General features: G+C 44.2%; 1 protein-coding gene and 1 long non-coding RNA gene across 4 annotated transcripts in view; one reads left to right on the forward strand and one right to left on the reverse strand.

The window, feature by feature from the left end:
- Positions 1 to 1,692: 1,692 nt before the first annotated feature.
- LOC130542239 (uncharacterized) lies at positions 1,693 to 16,238 on the reverse strand. The gene is made up of 3 exons (XR_008956656.1): positions 16,167 to 16,238; positions 9,130 to 9,210; positions 1,693 to 1,774 (listed from the first exon to the last, which is right to left on the reverse strand). It is a non-coding gene; the product is annotated as an uncharacterized LOC130542239 (long non-coding RNA).
- Positions 16,239 to 16,992: 754 nt separating this feature from the next.
- DAAM2 (dishevelled associated activator of morphogenesis 2) overlaps positions 16,993 to 26,928 on the forward strand; it is a 125,584-nt gene continuing 115,648 nt past the window's right edge. Inside the window, exons 1-2 of one of the 3 annotated variants that reach the window (XM_057305089.1) lie at positions 17,880 to 23,023; positions 26,043 to 26,102. The gene's annotated coding sequence lies outside the window, so the exon portion shown is untranslated. Of the gene's footprint in view, positions 17,103 to 17,234; positions 17,846 to 17,879; positions 23,024 to 26,042; positions 26,103 to 26,928 lie in introns of those variants that run through there. The other 2 variants (XM_026482846.4, XM_048225653.2) reach the window with 2 other exon arrangements.

Here is a 26,928-nt window from a genome sequence, read left to right on the forward strand (position 1 = left end):
TACTAATAACCTACTGTTGACTGGAAGCCTTACTGATGATATAAATAGTTGATTAGCACATATTTCATATGTTATGTGCATTATGTACTGTATTCTTACAATAAAGTGAGCTAGAGAAAAGAAAATGTCATTAAGAAAATCACAGGGAAGAGAAAAATACATTTACAGCACTATACTGTATTTACTGGGAAAAAAACCCATGTGTAAGTGGACCTGTGAAGTTCAGACTGTGTTGTTCAAGGGTCAACTATACAGTGCTTTTTTTTTCCAGTCAGGATTCATGGGTTCTTGAAGCAAGGAGTGGGAGTGTGCTCTCTAACTATTACCACCCTGATATCACTAATGAAGCTTTTGCATTTTGTCCCTGCATATTTGGACTATTCTTGTCTGGAGACCCTAGTTTCCAAAAGAAAAATACATCCACCGCAGCAATGATTCCATTAAACTAGAAGTTGGGACTGCCTCCTGACCTCTTTAAGCTCTTCATGCTGAAGAATCAGTAGGCAAAAGACTACTGTGCTAGCATAAGTGATTTACCTTATCAAGGGGAAATTTGTTGCTAATATACAATGGGGGTAAAGGGGAATGTGCTCATATGCCTGCAGTGTAGGCGGTCCCCTGGGGCATCTCTTAGTTCTCCAATGTCCTGTGACAAAAATCAATGGTAAACTACAGCAACCTAGAACAGGCTGTACTTCTAGTGGTCCAGACCCTTTACGATAAAGATTGGGTCACACCCATCAGGTAAGAGATCTTGGCTACCTGAAAATGCTCATTGAGGCCAAAGGGAACATTGAATGGGTAGTAGACGAAGGTAGTTATAAATACCAACTACAACCACAGGACCAGTTGCAGAAATGAGGACTATAATATAATAGTTCCCCCTTATCTGTGATTTTGTTTTCTGCAGTTTCAGTTACCCATGGTCAACTGCCACCTAGAAGCAGATGATCTTCCAAATGTACCATCAGCCCAATGGTAGCCTAACACTACATCACACTGCCTATGTCATTCACCTCATTTCATCTCATCACGTACCCATTTTATTATCACACGTTATCACAAGAAGAAGGGTAAGTGCAGTATAATAAAGTGTTTTGAGAGAGAGAGACCACATTCATATAACCTTTATTAGAGTACATTATTGTAATTGCTCTATTTTATTAGTAGGTATTGTTGTTAATCTCTTACTGTGTCTAATTTATAAATAACTTTATCATAGGTATGTATGTATGTATAGGAGAAGACATGGCATATATGGAATTTTGTACCATCTGAGGTTTCAGGCATCCACTTGGATGGTCTTGGAACATATCCCCTAATAGTTATGAGAATTTCTTCCTTATTTTTCTATGAATACATTAACCTATTTTTCTCTTTTTCTTCCCCTCTTCCATTTATTTACCTCTAACATAAGATGAGTTAATAGTAGTTAGCTTGCTGTCTTAGTATTTTAGTTACAAGACAGCCCCAGATGAACTTGACTCAACTAGAGGAAGAATGAACATCACCTAAAGACAAGTAAAAGAACTCTGTATCTTCTTTTATAGAGAAAATACCTGTGTTTTTGGTGGTACATGAAAGAGTTGCATTGTGAGGCAAAGTTAATCTTGCTACTGTCTTTATTGAGACATTAATTGTGATTGCAAAAATATGTATGGATGCCAAGTTGTCATGGGATGGACTGTAGTGGCATTGTATTATGTCAACTTAAGTAAGTTGAAACTATGTTTCCCAGAATTCTCTTCTCTGCGTGGTTCCAGGTTAAGGTTGGCTGCAAGAGAAATGTGCATAAGGCTTGACAGGTAGAAGTGAAACTATAGTCATTTTGCTATGCTCTGAAGGTTGTTGTGAGGCAGATGCTGTTGCAACTCAAGTGCCTTGTGACTGATGTGCTGGCTGACCTTGTTGGTGAGAGGTAGAAGCTGAGCACACAGTTCTGCCATCTCCCACTGGGTACCCTCCTTCTTCTCTGAATCCTGAGCTAGGTACATGTGAAGCTGTGTGGTAAAAGTGCCAGCTTATACTGCAGGATGTTTGGGTCATTGAGAACAGAGGTGGTGAAATACAGACATGGTTCTAGTCTGCTCTTCTAAGTTCCAGCTGAATCTTAGTTTCCCCAATTCACATCCATCCTTCCTTTACAGCTTCTAGCTCTGCTGACTTTGGGCCCAACACAAGATATAGAAGTAACAGCCTTAAATAGATTGCATTACCATCCTCCACACTAGGTCTCATTCCTATAATAAATTTCTTATTCTATACCGTGCATAATGGTTCATCTTTCCTGAGTGAAACCTGACTGATACACCTAGACTGATTAAGTCCTCTCTCAAAATCCTTTTATATTCATTATCTACTTAATCTTAGAGTATCCCCTTGAGGTAGATATTACTATTGTTATTTTGAAGATAAGAAATTTGAAATCAGAGAGGTTAAGTAATATTCCTGAAGTTGTATAGCTATTAAATAGCCAAGCTAGGACTCCAAACCAGGTCTCAGCCTGAGTCCAAAATTCTTCTGTTTCCCAAACACTTTGAGTCTATAATTCATTATATAACTGAATTTGTGTTCTGTCGCTGTTTCTGATCCTTGTGGCACCAGAGGTAAAACTAAAAATTAGTTTTCATGAAGGTGATCATGAAATCAACTTTAACTTTGTCTCCTTCTACCCTTTCACACCTGCAACATGGAGGTGTCTTTTCCTGGCTGTCAGATAAAATCTCAGGTCCAGTGCCTTTCTCTTCATTAGTAGGCAACAGAACATTCTACAAACATGTTAGGGGGTAAAACATAGACTTGTTTTAAAGTATCTAATCCCGCATATTAATTGGCAATTTTCATTTATATTTAGAGTAAGACTCTCTTCTTCTCTGACCCCCAATACCCATCTCCTTCCACCTAACTGCCGTCTAACTGCCTATCTTTACTTTTTTTATTTTTTTTAAACCTTATTAAGCATTTATTGTGTGTCAGGTACTATCCTTTTTTTTTCTTTTTTTTTGCCTCAGTGTTTTTTTTACTATGTTATGTTAGTCACCATACAGTATATCCTTAGTTTTTGATGTAATGTTCCATGATTCATTATTTGCGTATAAACCCAGTTATACCTTTAGAGAAAGGATGTGGTTAGCATCCTTCTCTCTTTCTGGCCTGACTCTTCCCCTACTTGTCCCTCCAGGATTGGAGCTGGGAGGAGAGAAGACAGACAGGAAAAGCATTTTGTTTGTTTGTTTTTTAAGCAGTTTTGCATACCATTGTTTATATACCATAAAATTCATCTGTTATAAGTGTATAACTCAATGATTTTCAGTATATATGTAGAGATGTGCCACCACCATAATTTCAACTTTGTTGGAACATTTCCATTATTCCAAAAAGTGTTCTCGACCTTAATTTGCGGTTAAGCCCCATTCCTTCTCCCAGTCAAAGGCAACCACTGATATGCTTTCTGTCTTTATAAATTTGCCTTTTCTGGGTATTTCCTATAGATGGAATCATATACTGTGTACTATTTTGTATCTAGATTCTTTCACTTATCTTTGATATTTATCCATATCATGATATGAATCAGAAATCTGTTCTTTTTTATTGCTGAATAGTATTCTATTATATGGCTATATCATGTTATCTATTCACTCACCAGTTGATGAATATTTGGATTGTTTTGTTTTTGGCTATTATGAACAATGGCTGTTGTGAACATCCACATATGTGCCTTTGTGGATATATCTTTTTATTCTCTTGGGTTTGTTCCTAGAAAGGAATTTTTGAGTCTAATGATAAGTTTATATTTAAGTTTCTAAGAAACATGCCGACTGTCTTCCAAAGAGGCTGCACCATTTTCATCCCCATTAGCAATGTCTGATGAGTACAGGCTCTTCACATCTTCACCAAGTTCTTTATTTTAATACCATCATAGTTAACATACAGTCTTATACTGGTTTTGGGTGTACAATATAGTGTGTAGTCTATCTTCTTAATCCTAGCCACTCTAGGATGTATAGAGGTATCTCATTGTGGTTTTAATTCTCATTTCCCTAATGACCAGTGATGTTGAGTACCTCTTCATGTACTTATTAGCTGTCTGTGTAACTCCTCTCCTATAATGTCTATTCAGATCTTTTGTCCATTTTAAAATTGGGTTATTAGTCTTTTTCTTGTTGAGTTATATAATTTACTTATATTTTTGGATATAAGCCCTTTATCAGATATATGATTCACAAGTATTTTCTCCATATATGGTGTGTCTTTTCATCCCATAATGTCTTTTGAAATGCAAAAGTTGAAACTTTTAATGAAGCCCAATTTGTCACTTTTTTTCCTCCTGTGGATTATATTTTTAGTGCCATATTTAAGGACTCTTTGCTAAACACAAGGTCACAAATGTCTTCTCCTATTTTTATTCTTAGAAGTTCTATAGTTTTAGTTCATTCATGTAAGTCCATGATTCAAGTTAATTTTTTCATGTATATCTCCAATTGATCAGCACCATTTGTTGAAAAAAATATCCTTCCTCCATTGAATTGTTGGAAATCAATTGTACAGAAATGTAAAGTTTTATTTTTGGACCATCATTTCTGTCCCACTGATCCATAATATAGATTGTATGTAGATTCTATATGCCCATTCATCTGCCAACACCATGCTGTCTTGATATTGTAGATTTATAGTAGGTTTTGAAGTCTGATAATGTAAATCCTCCGACTTTGGTCTTCATTTTCCATTTTGTTTCGGTTATTCTAGTTCCTTTGCATTCCCTATGAATTTTAAGATAAGCCTGCCAATTTGTTTTTCTTTGCCAAAAACAAACAAATACACAAAGTTTGGTTAGATTTTTATAGGAGTGCATTGAATCTATACATCAATCTGGAGAGAAATATCATTTAATAATATTGAGTCTTTCAATCCATGAACACTTAGAAGCCTAGGAGTCTGCCCTTATCTGTGGTTTCACTTTCTGTGGCTTCAGTTACCCATGGTCGGTCACAGTCCCGAAGCAGATGATCTTCCTCTGACATATTGTCAATAGCAGCCGAATCCTATGTCATAATGCCTACATCATTCCCCTCACTTCATCTCATCATGTAGACATTTTATCATCTCACATCACCACAAGAAGGGTGAATATGGTACAACTGATACTTTGAGAGAGAGACCACATTCATATAACTTTTATTACAGTATATTGTTATAATTGTTCTATTTTATTATTGGTTGTTGCTAATCTCTCACTGTGTTTAATTTATAAATTAAACTTTATCCTAGGTATGCATGTTTAGGGAAAAACGTGCTATATATAGGGTTCAGCAATATGTGTGTCTTCAGGCTTCCACTAGGGGTCTTGGAACATATCCCCTACAGATAAAGGGGGGTACTACTGTATGTTAATTTCCAAACTTTTGGGGACTTCCCAGATTTCTTTTTGCTGTTGTTTCACAATGTAATTCCTTTGTGGTCAGATATCATACTTTGCATGATTTCAGCCCTTTCAAATTTATTGAAACTTATTTTGCCCCATATATGGTCTTTGCTGAAGAATGTTCCAAGTGCGCTAAAGAGAAATAGTATTAGAGAGGAAGGTAGCTCCTAAGGGTGAAATGGTCACCCAATGGCTGAAGATTATCAAGCACACTTGAAATATTCTTCAGGAAAGACCATACACTAGGCCATAAAACAAGTCTCAGTACGTTTAAAAAAAAAAGATTAAAATTGCACAAAATATGGTGTTTGACCACAAAGGAATTAAATTATCATATCAAAGTGGGCTTTAAGACACACACACATACATACACATACATACCAGATGTTAATTATGTCAAGTTGGTTGATAGAGCTGTTCAAGTCTTCTATATCCTTGTTAATTTACTCTCTAGGGATTTGATCACTATTATTATTGAATTTTCTATTTCTTCTTTCAATTCTGTTACTTTTTACTTTATGACTTTTGAGGTGCTGTAATTCTTTGTATCTTCCTGATATATTGACTGTTTTATCGTTGGAAATATTCTTTGCCCATAATACTATTTCTGGTTTTGAAGTATGGGTTGCCTGACATTAATACTGCCACTCCAGACTTTTTGAGGATGCTGTTTGCACAGAGTATTGTTTTTCCAAGCTTTTACTTTCCACCCGTTTGTGTCTTTGAATCTAAGATGCTTTTCTGGCGGGTCGTGTACAGTTGATTCTACGTGCTCATTCACATGCTATGTACTTATTTTTATGGTTGGATTCACATTGACCATTTTGCTATTCTTTTCATTCTTTTCGGTTTGTTTCCTGTTCCTCCTTGGCAGCTTTTTGCATGTGTTAAATAAGTCTTAAGGAGTATCATTTTAATTTCTTTTTATTTTAACTATGCTATGGGGATTATTTTGCCTAAATTTTTGAAGAATATTTTTGCTGGATTTAGAATTTATTAGTTAAGAATATTTTTCTTTCAGCTGTTTGAATATGTCATTTTACTGTCTTCTGGTCTCCAATGTTTCAGATGAGAAGCCAGCCATTATCCTATTGATACTCTTTGCATGTAATGAGTCTTTTTTCCCCACTTCTTTCAAGATTTTCTCTTTGTCTTGGCTTTGAAGAATTTGACTGTGATATGTCTATGTCTGAATTCCTTTGTGTTTACTCCACTTAGAGTTTTTGAAGTTCTTGGATCAGTAGCTTAAGTAGATCAGTAGATTTTCATTAGATTTTGGAACATTTATGCCACCATATATTCAAATTTTGGGGGAATCTATTTCTATCTTTTCTCTTTTGGGGGTTCCATTTTATGCATGTTGGCACAGTTGATGTTCCACAGGTCTCTGAGGCTTCATTGGTATTTCTTCTTTTTTTCCTCTCTGTTCATCAGATTGGTCATTTCTTTTCTTTTTCTTTTTTCTTTTTCAAAAAAAAGTTTATTTTACTTCTTTTTTTTTTAAGAGAGAGAGAGTGGGGAGGGCAGAGGGAGAGGGAGAATCTTAGGCAGGCTACACACCCAGCATGGGGCCTAACTCAGGGCTCAATCTCACAACCCTGAGATCGTGACCTGAACTGAAATCAAGAGTCAGACGCTTAACTGACTGAGCCACACAGCCACCCCCAGATTGGTAATTTCTATTCATCTATCCTCAAGTTCACTGATTCTTTCTTCTACCCTCTTGAATCTCCTATTGAGCTTTATAGTAGATTTTTCATTTTAGTTGCATTTTTTAAATCCAGAATTTTCATCTGGTTCTTTTTAAAACTATAATATCTACATCCTGATTAAGAATCCCTATTTGTTCATTCATTGTTGTCACTCTTTCTTTTAATTCTTTAAAGATGGTTTTCTTCAGTTCTTTAGACATATTTAGAATAGTTAATTTAAGTTTTTGCTAAACCCAGCATTTGAAGACACTTAGTTTCTATTGACTGCTTTTTTTTCTTGCATATGAGTTACACTTTAGTGTTTCTTTGCATGGCTTGTAAATTTTTTTTGTTGAAAATTAGACATTTTAGATGGGCTTTTGTAGGAACTTTGGATTCTTATCCCCTCCCCCACACTAAACTGTGGCTGTTATATTTGTTTGTTTGTTTTATAACTTGAAACCTGCAGCATATGAACACTAATGTCTCAGCTCAGTTTTGTTTTGAATATTCTTACTTCTATTTATAAATTTGGCTTCCCAAAGTTCACCCTTGTGTCATCTTAGTGCTCAGTCAGTGATTTCACACAGCCTCAAGCCAAAACATCAAAGATTCCCATTATTCTTACCCTAAGTTCATCAGTTTTTGAAGTATAAACACCTCTCAGATTGTCATATGCCTTTAGTTGATTTCCAGAGTGCTTAAATGGTTATTTTTGTCAATTTAATCCAGATTTATAGTTGCTTTGGGGACATAAGGTATGCTAATCTCCTTACTCAGCCATGGTTGGACGTCCCTCCTTTCATAGGGAAGTTTTTACTTGATTGGTATAATTGGGAAATGGCTTTGCATATATCAGATTCTTCTTCCTGTGAACCCTTTGGTGGATTCTTCGGAGATTACTCATTTGGGCCCTTGCAACTCCTATGATATGGGCTGTACATTTTCTTCCTCGATCTGCTTCTCCCCCACTTAGTTTGATTTTCCAATGGTCCACTCCACATCAACTCTTGATATTGTGGCCCCATAATTCTTCCAGGTAGTCCTCTTTGATAAGATCTAAAAAGGGCTCCTGGCTCACTTTCTCTCCCATGTGGCCCACATATGGTCCTCAGGAAACATGTATTAATCCATGTCCTAGCAAGCTTAGAGAATGCCAGCCTTCCCAATAAAGCAACTGCTGTCCTTTGATCCACCACGAAATCGATTCATCATCTGTCTCTTGCCCTCTTGGATTTCCAGGCTGGAGTCCAACACTGTCCACAATTCCCAGCTTGGGAAGCACTTAGTGAGGTCCTTGACTCATCACCCTCAAGCTGTTCTCGTTGTGGGGGTAAAAGGATGGAATTCTAGTGCAGGTCTCTCAAGAAATCCTCCCCATAACATTCTTTCTCAACTTCCACACTTCCAATTCTTTTAATAGGAAGGGGTTTTTGGAGGCATAAAATCAGTACCCAGATATTTCCTTTTGAAAATCTGCTTCTTACTCTGAAACATTATTTTAAAATTTCTTATCTATTGTATCTTGCTGCTTCATTAAAAATTCCAATTCAGCATCCTGTTATACTTGTGTTTATTTTTAGAAATTTCTTACGGTCCCCTTCAGACTAAACAGTGTTTCTTACAGTATGGAATGTTTGTAGATGTTATGTGAAAAATGGTTCCTATGAAGAAATAACTTTGGGGAATACTGTGCTAAGCAAAGATAAGCATATCTCTTTCTCTGCAGGCCTTCTCAGAACCTTCAATATGCTAACATAGAACTTATAATTTTTTTCAAACTTATTTGACCATGAGGAACTCTTCCCCCTACCTTTTTGGCAAGCCATTTAAAGGGATTAGCATTCTGTAGAACACAGTTTGAAAATATTGGCCTGGAAAGTACCGGTAAAGAGGGACAGTATTTTTTTTTCTTCATCCGGAGAACTCCCCTAAGGCAGGAAATGTGTCACTGCCTTTTACCTCCAGCTAATCAGAATTCTGAAAGTTCATTCACTTCTATTTTTTTCTTTTTACCTGAATGTAGTAGATCTTGATTGATAGGAACCCCATCTTGTTCATCTTTGCATCTCCAACGCTTACCACAGTGCTTGGCACCTAACAGGAATGAATGAAACAATAACATTAAAGGAAGATTTCTCCTCCTCCTTGTCCTCTTGCTCCTTGTCTTTCTTCTTCTTCTTTCTCTGCTCCTCCACCTCCCTCTCTTCCTCCTCCTTCTTTTTCCTCTTCTTTAAAGAAAGTAAGAAAAAAGTCTTCTCACCAGAGTCCCAAACCACATAGATACAGCAATCAAACACACCTATTGGGTGTCTATGAAACTCCCCAGTGTGTGAAAATCTGTGCTTCTGCACATTTACAGGAGAATTCATTAAGTATGCAAATGCCCTGTGCTTTTTCCAAGGGCAACCGGGGTGGGGTTTATCTTTCTTTTTATCTGTGTGTCTGATTGGGTACACACAGCTGAAAAGACGAGTTACTGAGAACTTTCCAAAAGAAATGAATGGGCTAAACCAGATTGCCAAGTTACTGAGTGGTAATTAAGAACAGACTCCTAACATCATCACTTTGCCATTTTTAAGATATTTTCCTTTAAAAGACAAAAACCACCGAATGATGAAACATGTCATGATTCTCCTGAAGTCCCTTCGTCTTACACAAGTTCCTGCTCAGTATACACCAGCTCAGAGTCACACGTGCTTGAAGATTGTAAGCAGTCTCAAATTAGTTTTCAATGGAGAAAAGTGTGTGTGTGTGTGTGTGTGTGTGTGTGTGTGTGTGTGTGACCCATCTTCACCCTCAGTAGAGATCAGTGGGAAGATTCCTTTCTCTCACATTTCAAAATACAACTTTACCCTGAAGCTTTACCCAAGCTAAACACTTGGCCCTGAGCATTATTTTTCACAGGGTTTTGAGCTACTGAAAATGGGACTAGAATGGGAGTTTGTATGCCGTTGTGAGTGTGCAAGTATTCTGACTCCAGAAATAACATGAGCAGCTGTGGCTACTAGTGGGCATGGCCTTCCCCAGCCTGGGGACCTCAGACTCTGATCACACATTGTGAAGGATGTTGGGAAGGAATCTCACCCCCTTCCCTGCCCACTCAAGCACTCTGCACACTGTGTGATATTCCATCCTCCATCTGGCCAGGTGCGGTGCCTCTCTAGCCCTGCTCGTGGGCCACATACCAGATTAGACACACGCGTGGCCTGACTCGCCATGGGGGTGGAGGGCTGCCGCCACCATGTCCCAGGATTGTGTGTCTTGTGGTTAAACACTTAGGGTTTTGACGTAGGCAAGGCAGCAGAGCCGACCCTCAAAGCTGCTGCAAACAACCTGAGAAGGCTTCTCAAAAAATGCAGTCCTGAGCCTCAGAAGGAGACAGCTTTTATGGGGCAATTTTCCAATCGCTGCCTATTTGGTGTGGTCATGTCTGATCCCAGGGAAGTTTCTTAACTCTGGGCAAAGATGTTTGCAGAGAACTGGAAACCAGGAACCTGGTGAATTGTACATTAATGTTAAGTGCATTCTTGGTATTAACTAACACAGGAGCCATGTGTGTGTTGGGGGGGGGGCGGGAAATGGGAAAGGACAAAGAGAAGGACAAGCATATAAGAATAATGGCCACCAGTAAGGTACAGTCTGCAATCCAGTTCTCACTGTGCACCATGGAGCTGATGCTCCCGTTAATCTGTGTTGTTCAGAGAAGTCAGGTGATGCTCTTACTCAGCTGTAAAAGCCAGAGCTGGAACTAGAAACCAAGTTTTCCTGATGCTGTGTTTGGAGGCTTTTCTACTGTAGACAACAATGAGGACCTAACCCACCCTTAAGCAATTCGCGTCCTACGGATCCTTCCCAGGAAGAAACTGCGGTAGCTCTGGACTTTTTCTCTCTTTAGTTGTATCCTCGGATATTCCTGTCTGATAATAGCAGGCCAGGAGGCCTGTTCTAAACAATGGAGATTACGTCCCTTATTATAAGTGAGAGAAGCGGGTTGGGGCCTATGATCAAAACTCCTGATGTGCGACGTGTCCCTGATGAACTGGGTCCAGTTTAGAACAAGCTTCTCCTGCCTTCTAGGCATTAACAGTGCCCTTGATACAGAGTTTGGCACTTTCCTGAGCAGAGCCTGGGGGGTCAGTGGGGCAAATCTGACAGCGTACATGGTGGGATCAGAGAAACCTCACAAATCAATGATCCTTTCCTTCTCACTTTCAGAAGAACTCATTGGGGTAGAGATTTTCAATCTGCTTTGCCTCATTTCAACATCCTTTGAGACAATGATCTTCCTCTCATGTTATTGCTGAGGAACATTGTACTAGGGTTCTCCAGAGAAACAAAACCAACAGGATGTGTGGTGTGTGTGTGTGTGTGTGTGTGTGTGTGTGCGCGCACGCTGATGGATAGATGGGTTTATTTTAAGAAACTGGCTCGTTTCTTGGCATCTTCGAAGTATATAAAACGGTGCAGTTGACTATGATCACGATTCTGTGCACTAGATCTCCAGAACTTATCCATCTTCTAACTGCAAGTTTGTACCCTTCGACATTTTTTTAAGATGTTATTTGTTTATGAGAGAGAGAGAGAGAGAGAGATTGAAAGAACAAGTGGGAGGAGGGGCAGAGGGGGGAAAAAAAAGAAATTGGCTCATGGGGCGCCTGGGTGGCTCAGTCAGTTAAGTGTTACATTTGGTTCAAGTCATGATCCCAGGGTCCTGGGATCGAGTCCTGAACCGGGCTCCCTGCAGAGCAGGGAGCCTTCTTCTCCCTCTGCCTGCCACTGCCCCTGCTTGTCCTCACACACTCTCTCTCTCTCCCCACCCCCGACAAATAAATAAATAAATAAAATCATTTTTAAAAAAGAAATTGGCTCATGCAATTGTACAGGGTTGAGAAGTACAAAATCTGATGGGGGAGGATTGCAGGCTGGAGACCCAGGGAAAACTTGCAGTTCAAGTCTGAAGGTCATCTGCTGGCAGAATCCTGGAGATCAATCTTTGTTCTATTGAGGCCTTCCACTGATTGGTTGAGGCCCACCCACCCACATTATGGAGGTTCCCCAATTTAATTGTTAATCTCATCCTAAAACATTCTTATAGGACATCTGGAATAATGGTTGACCAAATATCTGGGCATTGTGCCTGAGCCAATTTGACACATAAAATTAACCATCACAAACACTAAGCTTGCCAGTTACCTGCCATGCTGAGATCACGTAGCATTGAGAGGCAAGGCCGGGGATTTAACCAAGGGCTCTGATTCTAAGGAGTTCTCCTTGGATTCTAAGGGCTCTGATTCTAAGGAGCTCACGTCAGTAAATCAGGGAGAGGGGCATGTTGTCCATAGAGAGACTCATCTTGATTAGATGGCATATTCACAGGCTTCTCATTCATCCTCCAAAAGGTCTTCGCTCAGTGCTGCCAAGGTCCACACAGTATAGACTGGGAACTGTACCCCTGGGGAGTGAGCAAGGAGGGACCTTCATGAAGCTTACTTCTCCCCACGAATAGGCTGAGCCTTGAAAGTACCTGGTCGACTCTGGAAGCCGGGACAAGCTTGGTGAATTATTTGAGGATCTCTCAGGGAAGAGGCAGACTTTTCCAGATGAGCAGTGTGCTGCACAGAGTCTCACTATGTGTTCAGGGAACATGCCTGACACATGCTGATGACTGACGGGTGAAGAAAGATGGGGCTCCCTCCCTGGCAGTCTTGAGATAAGGAGACGCTTCCCTACCTTAGAACTCGAAGGGTTGGGGGTGGGGTAGAAGGTGAATCACATGACCTTGGAAAGGCCCCTCCCACTTTATGGACTCCTCAGGGCTCACCAGCCTCAAAAACAGCTTCTTGGCACTGAAATCTACATGTTTTATGAGCTTCTCCTGCTCCTTTTCCCAACAAAACCTGAGTGAGCTCCCCTGGGCAGAGATAGACTCCCTTCTTCCAGACCTGGAATATTCTGTTACACATGCCTCACTTCCCCTGTTCCCACCCACCACTGCTAAGTGTCTGGCCCTATCCCACCTCATCTTTAATTCCTTCCTTTCTCTCACTTTGCCTGGAATGAGTTAATGAAGATATTGTAAAAGAAATTAATTCTAAAAGGAGTTAATAAGGATATTCTGTTTCTCATTAGGTCTGCCACTTCATTTCTATTTGGACTGCTGCTGTTAATTTCCATGAATTACAGTACATCTCCTTATGACTGTGGACAATTCGATTGGCCTGGGGCATGATTTTCAAGGAAGAATGGTCACATCATAGTTCCTGATACTAGAAATGAGTGAGTCATAAGTCTCTTATGCCTTAGTACTTTCCTGCATCTTTTTTAAAACAATGATAATTAAAAATACATACCATTTATTTAATCATTGCCATGTACTGGGCAATAGGACGATAAAGAGTTGGAAAAGTGAGATCAAAGTTGAAAGGAAAATGGTAGTTGGCATATACATTTAGTTGTAGAAACAATGGTTGACTTTCCCCAAGAGCTTGTGGTGGAATTCACAAGAAAAGATGAAATCATAGGACAGTCTACAACTCTCAGAAGGAGAGCCGCTAACAGATTCTGGGAGAACGTCAACATCTAGGTGAAGGAAGAACCAGGAAGAGAAACCACACAACGAACTCGAAGTGATGGGAAGATATCCCTGAGAGAAAGGAGCCTCAAAAAAAGGGTGGTATAAGCATTTTAAAGGATGTGGGAATGAAGAAGGACAAGACCGATTCATAGAAAAGGTCATTGACTTTAGAAAGAGCAATTGCAGGGATTGAGGGCAGGATGCCAGAGGGGAGCTGGAAGGTGAAGGAGATCCGGGAACTTAATTCCCTAGTGAATGTGGCACTTTCCAGTTCCAGAATTTAGGTTGAAATAAATTGCTTCATCTAGGTTGAAATAAAATTCATGTCAGCTTCATAGGAATATGGATTCTTCATTGGACGTTTTGTTGCATTATTATAAAGATGTTGTGGAAAATCCACAGAATTGGAGTGGGAGGAGCTAGGTTAGTGTTCAAGGTAACTTATTTGCTGACTGTGTGATCTTGGGCAGGACATTTATCAGATCTGGCTTCTCTTATATTAAAAAAAAAATGGAGGTTATAGTGATAGCTCCCTAAATTGTGAGGTTCAGAGGAGATGTATGTGAATAGGCTTTGAAAAAAATAAAGAATTATGTCAGTGCAAATATTCGTGTTAAAAATAATCATCATACCTATAAGCTAATTCTTAGGAATTGTCCCAATATTATATCTCAGTGAGTTGATCAAGATGTATCGGGTAATAATGTTCATAGCAGCATTGTCCACAATAGCTAAATTGTGGAAGGAGCCGAGATGTCCTTCAACAGATGACTGGATTAAGAAGCTGTGGTCCATATATACAATGGAATATTACTCAGCCATCAGAACGAGTTCTCAACATTTGCTGCAACATGGACGGCACTGGATGAGATAATGCTAAGTGAAATAAGCCAAGCAGAGAAAGACAATTATCATATGATTTCTCTCATCTATGGAACATAAGAACTAGGAAGGTCGGTAGGGGAAGAAAGGGATAAAGAAAGGGGGGCAATCAGAAGGGGGAGTGAAGCATGGGAGACTATGGACTCTGAGAAACAAACTGAGGGCTTCAGAGGGGAGGGGGGTGGGGGAATGGGATAGACTGGTGATGGGTAGTAAGGAGGGCACATATTGCATGGTGCACTGGGTGTTATATGCAACTAATGAATCATCGAACCTTGCATCAGAAACCAGAGATGTACTGTATGGTGACTAACATAATGTAATAAAAAAAAAACATTAAAAAAAGTTAAAATAAAAAAAAATTAAAAAAAAAGATGTATCGGGTAAGATTATATTTGGCTGTAAGCAACAGAAGACTCAACTATAATTTAAACACATACAAGTTTATTTTTCTCACCTAACAAGAAGTCAGAGGAAGACACAGCCACTTATGGATGTCATCTAGGGCTTCAACTCCTTCTACCTTCCCGCTCCACCATCCTCAAGTGAGTGGCTTTTGTTCTCAAGGTTACAGGATGGCTGCTGTGTCTCCAGGCATCACATCCACATTCCAAAAGAGGAGAAATTGTGGACGGAGGAATAGGGAGCGTCAAAGGATCGATGGGGCATGCCATCTGAATCTGATCTTTTCTTAAGGAGTTTTTCCGGAAGCTGACTCTTGCCTTCTGCATGCCAACCTCACTGGCCAAAACTGGATTTCTTAGCTATCTCTAGCTACCAGGGAGTTCAGGGCGGTGAATATTATAGATTTCTGGTTTCTTTAGTTGAGGAAGGCAAGGGAGAAGGGGTCTGTCAATGGGTTTTGGAAGTTAATTTTTAATGTCTACTACAGAGCAGAGCTCATCTTACCAGTGGAACCTTGATATGAGGAAGGGGATGGAGGGAGGTGGCAGTGGGATATTATGCTCAGGAGGGCAAACTGACAGTGACCAAACAGCAGGGCTTTGGGCCCTCTGTGGCTTGGACCAAAACATTTTGGCTGTCCCCCACTAGGAGGCTCAGCCCCAAGACTTGGCTCCTTCTGGCAATCAGCCCTAACCAGCTCCTGCCAAAGGGGTAAACACATTCCAACTCCTTGAATCCCTGCTGCACTGTAACTGTGGTTAAGGCATCCCCCCACCTTTACCCCATCTGGGCTAATGGAAAGTTCACCAGAGTTGTGTTTTTTTAGCGATGCTTTGCGGTTATCCGTGCTCCTTCCCATTAACAGGGAGTTGAATACCTACACGTTTCTGTTATTGAACTACACAAGCGATTTGTACAATCATGTGTATCACGTTTATGTTTATTCTCCAGTCCGTGGGAATCATGAAGGGTAAAGTATTATACCTCTTTTTCTCCACTCTTGAAAGATGGCCCTTAAAGCCAAGCCATTTTCTTAAGTCCCTTTAGCTGTCTGGGGTGACAGATGACTGCTGGAACCCAGAATTAAACATCTAGAAAACTCTGCAAGGGTCATCACCTAGTGTGGGCACCGTCTGCTTGCACACTCCTGGGATTGGGGGGTGGGCTACAGAGATCGTCAAACACTCACCTTGACGATGGTGCCGATCATGGCGGACACGGTTGCTTTTGACTGGGGCGATTTCCAGTGGAGTCAAGGAGATGGATCACAATCACATTTACGAAAAAAAAAAAAATTAAAAGTAATTTTAAAAAGTATGAATAAGAGCTATTGTAAATGGTTCAAACTCTGTATATAAGCGGTGAAGCAAGATGAATTGACTGGCACTGCGTTGGAAAAACTATACAGAGGCAGGGAGTGTAGAACGTAATTTAATAAAAATAAACTTTTTTTTTAAATATACATACGCACTCCCAAAGAAGAAATGGAAAAGTTGTCAGGGTGTGGACCAGGGCTTCTAATTAGCTGTTCCGGTCTGCCTGATTTATCTCTGTCCTTGCCTCAGCACCTTCCTGGGACTTCTGTTCCCCAGGAGGGACACTTTGGGGAACCAGAGGCATCCCCGGGCACCTGACCGCCGCAGCCCAGCCGGCTCACACCGGGTCTTCTCGCCCTTTCCCCAGGGGAGGATCGGGCCGAAACACGCTGCCCAGGTCGCCACTCTTGCCCCCTTGACCCTCACTTGTTTCCCAAACAGGGGAGCCCTGAGAAGGCTCCTTGCCAAAGCTGGGAACAGCTACCCTCATTGTCTGCCTCGCCCTGCCGGCCGCGCTCGCCCTTCCTCCCTCCCCTCCTTTCTGTCTGAAAGTGTGAAAATTACAAATCCCAAGGAACTGCAATCAGAACTCTACCTAGGGAACATTCAGAGTATCCTTGCCATAAATATCCCGCTCCAAGACGCCTGACGTCAGAGCGGGGCGGGCGGGGGCGCGGGCCGGCCGGGCGGGGAGCCGCGCCGCCCGCTCTCGGAGCCCGGGGGCGCCCAGAGGAGCCAGGGCGAGCGGCGGCCGGCGGCGGCGGCTTCGGGGCTGCGGGGAGCGGCGGCCGCGCCATGGGGTCCTCGGAGTAAGTGCGCGGCCCTGCGTCTGCTCCGCGCCGGGCCGGGCGGGCCGGGCGGGCCGGGCGGGGCGGCGGGCGCTTTCTGCCGGCACCTCCACTCTTCTTCTCCCCCCGCTTTCTTTGCAGTGCTGAAAGGGGACGGGAGCGGCGGCCGCTGCGCAGGCTGCCTGTTTTGTTTCCGCCGAGGGTTTGCAGGAGCCACCGGTCCTTGAGTGGGCTCCCGGGGCCTGTGTGCGTGTCTGTGCGCGGAGGGGTGTGATTTGCGTGTGGGTCTGCGTCTGTCTGTATGGGCACATCTGGACACAGGAAATGTCTTTGGAAAACTTAGGGGAAAATGTTTTGTGTGTGTGTGTGTGTGTGTGTGTGTTTTTTTTTTGTGGCTTTGAAATCGATTCCTTGTTGTCACAAGTGGACGAACGTAGCCGGTGCCCCCCAACTGACAACTTTTTGGTAGTGTCTTTTCCCGGCTCAGCTTGTGCCTTCATTCGGGTGATTTAACTCTTCCCCAGCCCCAGCTCCCACTTGCAAGCCTGGCCTCTGGCCAGCAGGCAGGGCAGAGGGAGCGGGAGGTTCTTGCTCTCAGCCCCGGTGGGACCTCGGGCGAGGGAAGGAGCATCCCAGCAAGGGGGTCCTGACTCTGGGGACCTCAGCACCTGTGGCGGCTGCCCAGCCTCCTGCTGTGGCCCTGACATCGCCAGGCAATGGGGCTTTGACTTAACTGAGGAAGGAAGGATCCGGTCTGGAGGCAGGTAATTGTAAGGAGGATAAGGAAGAGAAGGCGTTGGTGGCCAGGACACTGAGGTGCGGTGGCCAGCCCTGCCCCAGGAGTGGGAGGGATGCGTCTGCCACATGGGCGCACGTGCCAGATTTTGGGGGAGCGCGGCGGTGCCCCAAACACGATGCAAGCTCCTAACATAAAGAGACATGTCTGAACTGTGGGGTGGAGGAAGGGGGGTGGTGGGGGAGAGGGAGAGAGATTTTTATCAAAATTGAACACAGATTGCTGAGGTCTGGGCTTGATTTAACTCTTCTCTCTCTGCCTGGCCACTTTCCCACAGCTCTGTGGTGGATTTGCAAGTTCCTGGGAAGGTAGGAAGGAAAATCACACCTCTCCAGGAAAGAGTCCCTGGAGGTTTTCCTTGAAGTCTACATGGCAATGAAAGCAACTTCCCATCTTTCAAGAGTTTTGTTTTGTGTTTCCCCTCTTCCGGGTTTGGTGTCAGTTTCTTGGATTTCTCTGAAAAGTGGGCTGCTGGAGGGTGTGGATTTTCCCTAGGAAGCAGAGGGGGATTGTGCTCTTAGAGGGGGGCACAAGGGGGTGCGGGCTGTAGGGCTTGGCTAGCCCCAGATTGCCCCATGTACGGTGGCCCAAGAACAAGGGACCACAGAGAGAGCCCTTTCCACTTTGCCCTCGCTGTGTCTCTGCTTTTATATTTTGCAATAGAGCCAACCTACAAAGCTGGGGTGGGAGGAAGATTGCCGGACTCTCCCTGAGTCCTCGAACAATGAAGAACTGAAGGGACAGGGAGGACATCTGGATATAAGAACGGACCCACAGGAAGTTCGAGATTTGGGGTGGATTTTAGAAATGATACTAATTGACCCCCCCGGGGAAGTGCTGTAAAGGACTGAGCAGACAGTGATGTCAGAAAGACTTCTTTCACTTCAGAAGTTCTGTCTTCAACTTAAATGTTATGAAGAAGAGGGAAACCATCCCAAGGGCAGGGTAAACAAAAGTGCGTGTAAACAAGGCTAGCTGGGCACCACGAGGTGCACGTGCAGGCACATGTTTGTGCCTTCGTGACTGTGCGGGGATGGTCCTGGCCTCAGGCATGAAAAGACAAACAGCCCAGTTCTCTCCCATTTCTTCCTTTACGAAAAACAACTGTGCTGTTACTGTCTTGCTGCCTGCTCCTGCTGCATGCTCTGGCTCCAAACTCCCGAGTTTTCAGAGCTTTGCCTCCAGATCCTGGGATGCTGAGTGAATACTCGTGCCCCCATCAGGACAGAAAGAGGAGAGAAACTTCTCCTGGGCCTTAGCACTCAGAAGAAAGTCAGGAGTTCAGGAAGCGGGAGGCGGAGAGGGCAGGACCAGTAGGAAGGCCTGTGAATGTGTTTTCTTTCGGTGAGTGTGGGGGAGGTTGAAAGCCTACTGCTTTCTGTGGGAACATGTTCTCTCCCCAGTCTGCGTTCCCAACCCCCTGCCCTCAGAGTTTTCGGAACTAAACAGGTTAAACTCTGCCTCTCACGGGGGAGCGCTTTGGATGCAGGGGTAAAGGAGAGGGCGAGCCTAAGGGCAGGTGGTCGGGAGGCTACAAAGATAATCAGTGAGGCAGAGCTCGCTTGGATTTTAGGGGAGCCCATGGAAATACCAATGTTAAATGTTCCCACTCATTCCTGCAAGGGGCAAATAGAAGGCTGAGGACTCCAGGCCACGGAGGACCCAGAGGAGGCGAGCGCTGAGAAATACTCCCCAGGGAGAGCTGGGGGCAAGAACTGGGCTTGCAACTCTTTAATCACGTGGGGTTTCTCTGGAGGGTCCATGGCATTCTTACCTTTCTGAGTTTGCTCTGGGAGACGTTTCACCAACTTAGACCCAGGTCAAGTTCCCAGGCCACGGACGCTTATGGGGATCTCATTGCCTCTTCTGTCAGCTCTGGCTTCTGGCCTGCTCTTGGGTCATCCCTGCGATCAGCATACTTAGAGAGGATACACCCTCAGGCTCTCTCCCGAAGGTCCGAAGGGCAGACGCACCTGGCAGGAAGAACAACTGGCTTTGATAGCAGAGGTGTCTCCACAGACAGAGTGTCTGTGTTTGGGGATCCGGTGTCCCTCAGGTCTGGACTTCAGATACACCCTGCATGGCAGAGAGAGTGCAGACCTCAGACCTCAGAACAGACTGCCCTGGGAGAGAATTCGGAACCTGGGGTATTCAGTACTTATTCCTTCTGAGCCTCAGCTTCCTCATCTGTGAAATGGAGATAATGACCTCACAAGGTTATTACAAAAATGACATTTATGCAAAAGACTAAGAACAGAGCTAGCGATGTTGTAGGTCCTTAATGAAGGGAATAGCGTAATTTTATTTTTTCATTTTTCAGCCGCCAGGAGTCCATGTGTTTTGGAAAGGACCTCTCCCCAAATCTGGCTACACGTTTTCCATTATTAAAGGCCAGTGCGTGGTAGTCCCAGGGCTCCGGTCACCCTTATTTCCTCCCTCTAGAGAAGGTGACCAGTGGGGGATGATCCGTGAGCATGCCTGGTCTGTTGCCCTGGGGTTGGGGGGGCGGCGACAGGCATCCTGGGTATCTGGCCTGGAAACCACTTCTGGTCTGGAGATCTCTCAGGAGGGAGGATGGCAGTGGAGCAGATCGTATGTGTCTGGTGGGAGTGGGACTGGAAGATCGAGAGCCAGGTGTGTCTCGAAGAACCAGCCTGAGGTCCAAGGTCGGTTAGGCAGCCACCGCTCCTCAGGGTGCTCGGGTCAGAGTAAGGGGAGACTGATGGGTTGTGAACCATGGAAGTTTTCGCCATCTATAAGCATCTCCGGCGTGTTATGGGGTGGGCTGACGGCCCCCGACGGACACCATGTCTCGGGGAGTGGGTAGTCCAACAGACAGAAGGAGCATCGGACGCTGGAGAGAGCAGCTGCAGTCTCTCCTGGCCCATCTCAGAGCTTCTAAGTTATCCGTCAAGTTGACAGTTAAGATGTTGAAGATCACGTTTGTTTCTGTTTTGTTCAAGCTCTCTGTTTAACCATGGCCTGGGATGACTTTTCAGCTTTTAAGAGGCTCAGCCAGTGGCCAGCTTCTCTTGAGATGGCCCAGATTGGGGGTCAGTGAATTCCTCACTCCTGGCAGTATCTAGTTCTCCAGCTCCCTTCTCACATTTTTTGGGTTTTTTTTTCCCTTTCATTATGAGGTTATAAAACTGCACTGTCAAGATGCCGTACAGAGATAGAAGGCCTTTTCTTTGGACTCGTGTATGCCATTCTGCCAGTAATGTGCAAGGCTTATCAGACTAAGGGTGTTAGCAGGTGTTGTGGGGTTCTTTCTGGGGCTCCCATCCAAAGGAAAAAAAAAAAGCAAATCAAAGAACAAAAAGAACCCGGAAAATATAAACTTTAGGCAGTTTGGTGTCTCTTTGGGTCTTAGCCAGAGAGGAGCTGAGTTATCTGTAGGCTGCCTTGCGGTTCTGTGGAAGGAGGCTCAGAATCAAGTAGATTCAGTTTGAGTTCAGCACCAGCAGGTAACAAGCTATTCGTCCTTTCTGATCCTTCTTCATCTGTCAAATGAAAACAATGACTCTTCTTACTTCCCAGGCTCGTTCTGAAGATGAGATGAAATAATATATGGCTAGGATCTAGCAAACTGCCCAGTGCTTAGCAAAATGCTAGTGACTTTTCCCCCTCTGGTTCTAAACTTAAGAAAGTACGTGGGTTTGGATATTTGTCCCCGAGTCAAAGCAAATAAGCTACTTATTCAAGGCTTAACAGCAGTGCTCAAAGATCAGCTAATCTCAGGCTGGAGATGGAGACCTTTAATACAAGAGTGGGGCGGCACAGGTCAGTGTTGCCCTTGCCGAACAAATGGCAGCCCCATGTGACCCTCTACGGGAAGAAAGGAAAGTCCACCAACTCACTGACCCACGAACATGGGCTATTGGTGAACACTCCATAGAGTGTGGTCTTGGTTCAAAGAATCAAAGTCAACACTGGGGAGAGAAGTCATTGAGGCAGTGCCTAGCATTGAAACAATAATAATGGCCCAATGACAACAGTACCTTATATTTGCGTAACCGCCTACAGTATGAAAAGCACATGGCCTCATTTCATCCTTAGGACAATCCTATGAGATTGGCATTGACCGTATTTTACAGCTCAAACTCTGAGGGCTTAAAAGATTTACCCTATTTCCCAGGGTACGTAAGTGGGGGAAAGAGGAAGGGAACAGCCCCCAGGCAGGCGGCACAACCCCGGCTGCCCATTCGAATCACCCGGGAAGTTTGTAAAAGTATCAAAACCTGGGCCCACCCCAGACCAATTAAATTAGAAACTCCGGAGAGTGGGGGCTCAGGCATGGATAGTTTTGCCTTGATAGTTCCCCAAGTGATCTGAAGTATAGGTGAGAGCCTAAGGTCTAAGTGAAGAGTGGGGAGTACCAACCTTAAGATTCAGGGTGTCAGGCATGGTTCAAACAGACAAACAAACAAACAGCCAACACTTTGCCTGGATTTAAGCTTCAAGAGGGCGGGCACTTGGGTGGTGTTTCCTGTAGACGCGTAACATGGAGCTGTGCCAGGCACAAGGTAAGTCACTCCGTGAATGTTGGCTACGTGAATGAATGAATGACCAAACTACTATAGATTAGGAGCCAGCAATTTCAACAACCAAATCCAGCCTGTCACCTTGTTTTATAAGTAAAGTTTTATTGGAACATAGCCATGACGTTTGTTGATATATTCTCTATGGCTGCTTTCACACTAAAAGGGCAAGAGTTCAGTGTTGTGACAGAGACTATAAGGTTGCAGAGTTGAGAATATTTACTGTCTGAACCTTTAACAGAAAAGGTTTGATGGCTCCTGCTCTGGATCTCAGACGGGGACAGAGGGTATATCTTGCGGAGGGACAGGACAGCGTGGTGGTCAAGAATAGGGGTTCTAGAATCAGGCAAACCTGTGCTTGCCTCCTGGCACCCCACTTACCTGTTGTAAGAACGTGCGTATTTTTTTTTTTAAGATTTTATTTATTTATTCGACAGAGATAGAGACAGCCAGCGAGAGAGGGAACACAAGCAGGGGGAGTGGGAGAGGAAGAAGCAGGCTCATAGCGGAGGAGCCTGACGTGGGGCTCGATCCCACAACGCCGGGATCACGCCCTGAGCCGAAGGCAGACGCTTAACCGCTGTGCCACCCAGGCGCCCCAGAACGTGCGTATTATTTACATCTCTGAGTCTCAGTTTTCTCGCCTGAAAAATGGGAACAATAATAAATCACACGTCCTTTGAAGGATGGTTGAGAGGATTGTCAGCCCCGGCCTAGAGGAAGAACTCAACCAATGTTAGCCGTTGCTATCATGGTTGTAGTTACTGGCAATTAACCAAGTGAAAGGAAAAGGAACTAGATTAAAGTAAAAATCCAAATCCAGTATTTTGGACAGAAAAGAAGGTTGTGGTGGGCAAAAAGAATCATTGGTGATTCTTCAAAATTCTTCAGATTCTTCAGAAAAACGAGTTTCTGAGGTTTCTGAGGTAACGGATGTCCTTTCAAGACAACAAAGGTCAGACCCCCGGGTGTGTGAGTGCGGTGCTCCTAAATGTCTGTTGTGTCGACCAGCAATCCCCATCACTCCTCCTGGATTCACTTAGTTTAATTCCACCTAATCTGGTCGTGAGCATATCCCATCTCTGCACCCTTGTTCATAGTTCTGTCTACCTGAGAGGCCCTTCCCCAGTCCTAATCTCCCTGCCGGGCTCACTCAGTTGTCTGCTTCTCTCTTTCAAATGCCCTCTGCAAGGCTTCCCCCAATTACTGTTTCCTCTTGACTCCCCCAAGCATGGCACCCAGCTCTGTCAGAACGTCTAACACATTGCATTAGCAGACAAGAACTGAGTCTCCGTCATGCCTTCTCCATTTGTGGAGCTCATAAAAGTCAATTTGCATCATTGACTCCACACCTGGTAGCCAAAAAATGTCAATTAGACCCTTGATTCAACGCAGTGATATCTGAATTAACTCTTGAGGAGTGAGTAGGGCTTACCCAGGCGCTAATGAGATTGCAAGAGCAAATCCCCAAAGCCAACCACATAGAGAAGAACCACCCAGTTTATAGACTATGGGGACCCTTTATGTCCTCATCCCTGTGCTCTCTGCTGTGCTCTCTGGAACACCTCTCCTAAGGGGTAGCCAGGAACAGGGAAAGATGGAAGAAACATAAAACCAACCCTTTGGCTTCTTGTCACCAGATGTGGTGAAAAGTTGGTTTCTGGCTTCTCTGGGCTCTGCATGTGTATGCGCCAGGATAATTGAGAGTTGGCTTGGTATGGTTAGCTTTCGCTAGCGCGATCCTAGAGAGAAGCCTGGTCGTGGATAATAGCAAACAGCGGTAATTGACAGCATTGTCAATTTGACTGCAGAACGTGTTGCATAGTTTTTTTAGAGATTTTAACGGCAGATTTATTTTGATGGCAGATACATATTGTGCATGGAAGAATATTAAAGTTGTCTTCTAATGAATAAGAGGAGGGCACAGGAAAATCATGGCCTTTTGATCAACCCCCAGTGAACCATTCAGAGCAGCCTAATTGAGGTGGGGATGGGGAGAGGGAATGAAATAATACTTTTATATAGGACCCCACTCTGCACCTGGCACTACGCTGATCATTTTATTTATTTATTTTTAAAGATTTTATTTATTTATTTGACAGAGATAGAGACAGCCAGCGAGAGAGGGAACACAAGCAGGGGGAGTGGGAGAGGAAGAAGCAGGCTCCTAGCGGAGGAGCCTGATGCGGGGCTCGATCCCAGAACGCCGGGATCACGCCCTGAGCCGAAGGCAGATGCTTAACCGCTGTGCCACCCAGGCGCCCCTACGCTGATCATTTTAAAATGCATATTCTTTGATTTTTCCTGGTTCTTAGTAATTCTCACTTAAACAAGTGCATCAATATCATGCAGAAAACAAAAAGACAAGTGGAAAATGAATAACATTACCCCCCTCCACACCCTCATCATTCATGTTAGTAGCCTAGAATTATAGCCATCTTATCTTATACTTTGTTCTTACAAATACCTACTGGTGCATTTGCAGGCATAGCGGTACCTGTTGTCTGAATGTTTGTTTTTCAAGAAACTGAATCTGATCTTACACGTTACTCGGCAGCATACTTTTCTTCCCCTTCATCATCCATCAGGTTACCCCCGGCATCAAGCTCCTTTTTATTTTTTCTGATTTCTTTAGGCCGAGACACACATCGCTCTATATATTTGAGATCATGCCTTTCTTGTAGGGATATTTATTTTTCCATCAGTCAGTTATTAAGCATGGTTTCATCCTGGATGGTCACCAATGTGGGTCCCTGCTTCTGACCTAGCAAGCATCCATCACCCAGGACCGCTGCATTCTGGCACTCAGACACAGTGATTGATGTACCTAGCCTGGCGACCATCTGCGATAGGGCTGCATGTTTTGTGTGGTCCTCCTTTGTGCCCTGGGGAAGCTATTGAGCATCAGGCCCTGTGGTGGCCCCACCGCTGTTCTCATCAGATTTAGCCTTCCCTGCTTGGTTCTCCTCCATCACTGACTGCGCAAGATGAAGCAGGAAAAATTAAAGACTGATGCATTAGATGGGAGAATCGTCCTGATGGAAACCCATCAGACAGTATAGTGTAACGGTCAGGTGTGCGGATGCTGCACTCAGATCATGGGACGGGGCCCAGACCCCTGCGTAGTGGACATATGTTGTGCCACCCTGACCCTCGCTCTGGACTGACGCCGGTGGCCAGCCCACTTTGGACCTGCCTCAGCTGAAGAGAGTTGCCCTGCCCATCATCACTCCTGCCCACGCTCCCCTCCTGGGTCAACTGCATCCAGTGATTGGTGGGAGTGATGAAGGCCTGGCCCCTCTATACCAATTCAGGGAGCTTCTAAAGGCATCCCAGCTTCAGGGCTCCATGTGGGGTTGATCAAGGCCTTCACTGAGAGCCCAGCAGCTGCCCTTCTCCCTCTGCCTAGTGCTCCCTCCTGTCCGTCCCTCTGTCCCACGGGGTGGGAGGAGCGGATTCTAAGAGGCCTTCTGAAGAAACCCATGCCTGCTCCAGAAATTTCGACTCTTTCACATGAAATTGTTTTGGAGCAGCCTGTTATTTTCTAGGTAATCATGGGTGGCTGTGTTGGAACACGAAAAAGTGCATTTTTTTTTCTTTTTCTCTATTTTGTGTGTTTTCTAGGTGAGGCCCAACTGATTTCCCTACACATAGCATTGTATCATAACTGGACAGAAGGAACAAGTATGTTGACTTTTATTGCCAAACTCGCATTTGCCCCTGTCCCCCTACCCACGTGGGTGTAGGTGTATGTGGGCAGAAGCAGGACCAGATGGAAAAAGGGGGTTGGACAAGTTGACCTTTGGGAATTCCTTTCCATATTACCAGTGCTTCTGTAATACAGAGGGCGGGGTGCAGTCTCAGAGAGCCCTGCTGGCTCACTGGGGGCTTCCTTCCCCCCTGCAGAGGTATTCACATCATGCCTGCGTGATCTCTGCCCAATCCGCTTCGCCCTTAGGGGTGTTTGTTTCACTCTGCTTTGTCCTAAGCACGGGCAGGCTTTGGTGCTGTGTTGAACCTTCTGTCCTTCGGGTCACATACACTGACAGCCTGCCCGAGCGCCAGAGCAAAGCTTGCCTGCGAGATGGATGCTCAATGTACCAGACTCAGGGACCTAGCCTCACAGCTCGAAGTCTGACCACATTCCTGGGGGGCCGCATCAACCCTCCCTCACTTCCTCCCAGACACCACAGTCCCGGGACTCACCAGCCTCAAGGTCCCAGGACCAGGCTGGGAGGGAAGGGAGTGACTCCAGGTCAGCAGGAAGATGGGTCAGTATTTCCAAACTGCCCGAGGCGGCTTTGAAGTTAGTTTGAAGCAAATTCAGATTTTCTGTGGACTTGGGGCGGTGGAAAGGCCAAGCCATTTTAACCTTCCCCTTCTTTTTTTAATCTCTGTCAATATATTTATCAGTCTGTCACCTGTCATGTGGCAGGGGGCTGGCAGCTGCCCAGAGTTAGGAACTGCCTTTCCAAGACACACAGTTGATGGTTTTCCATCGCTGCCGCCC

This window comes from Ursus arctos, unplaced genomic scaffold (assembly GCF_023065955.2).
Source record: "Ursus arctos isolate Adak ecotype North America unplaced genomic scaffold, UrsArc2.0 scaffold_31, whole genome shotgun sequence".
Classification (NCBI taxonomy): Eukaryota; Metazoa; Chordata; class Mammalia; order Carnivora; family Ursidae; genus Ursus; species Ursus arctos.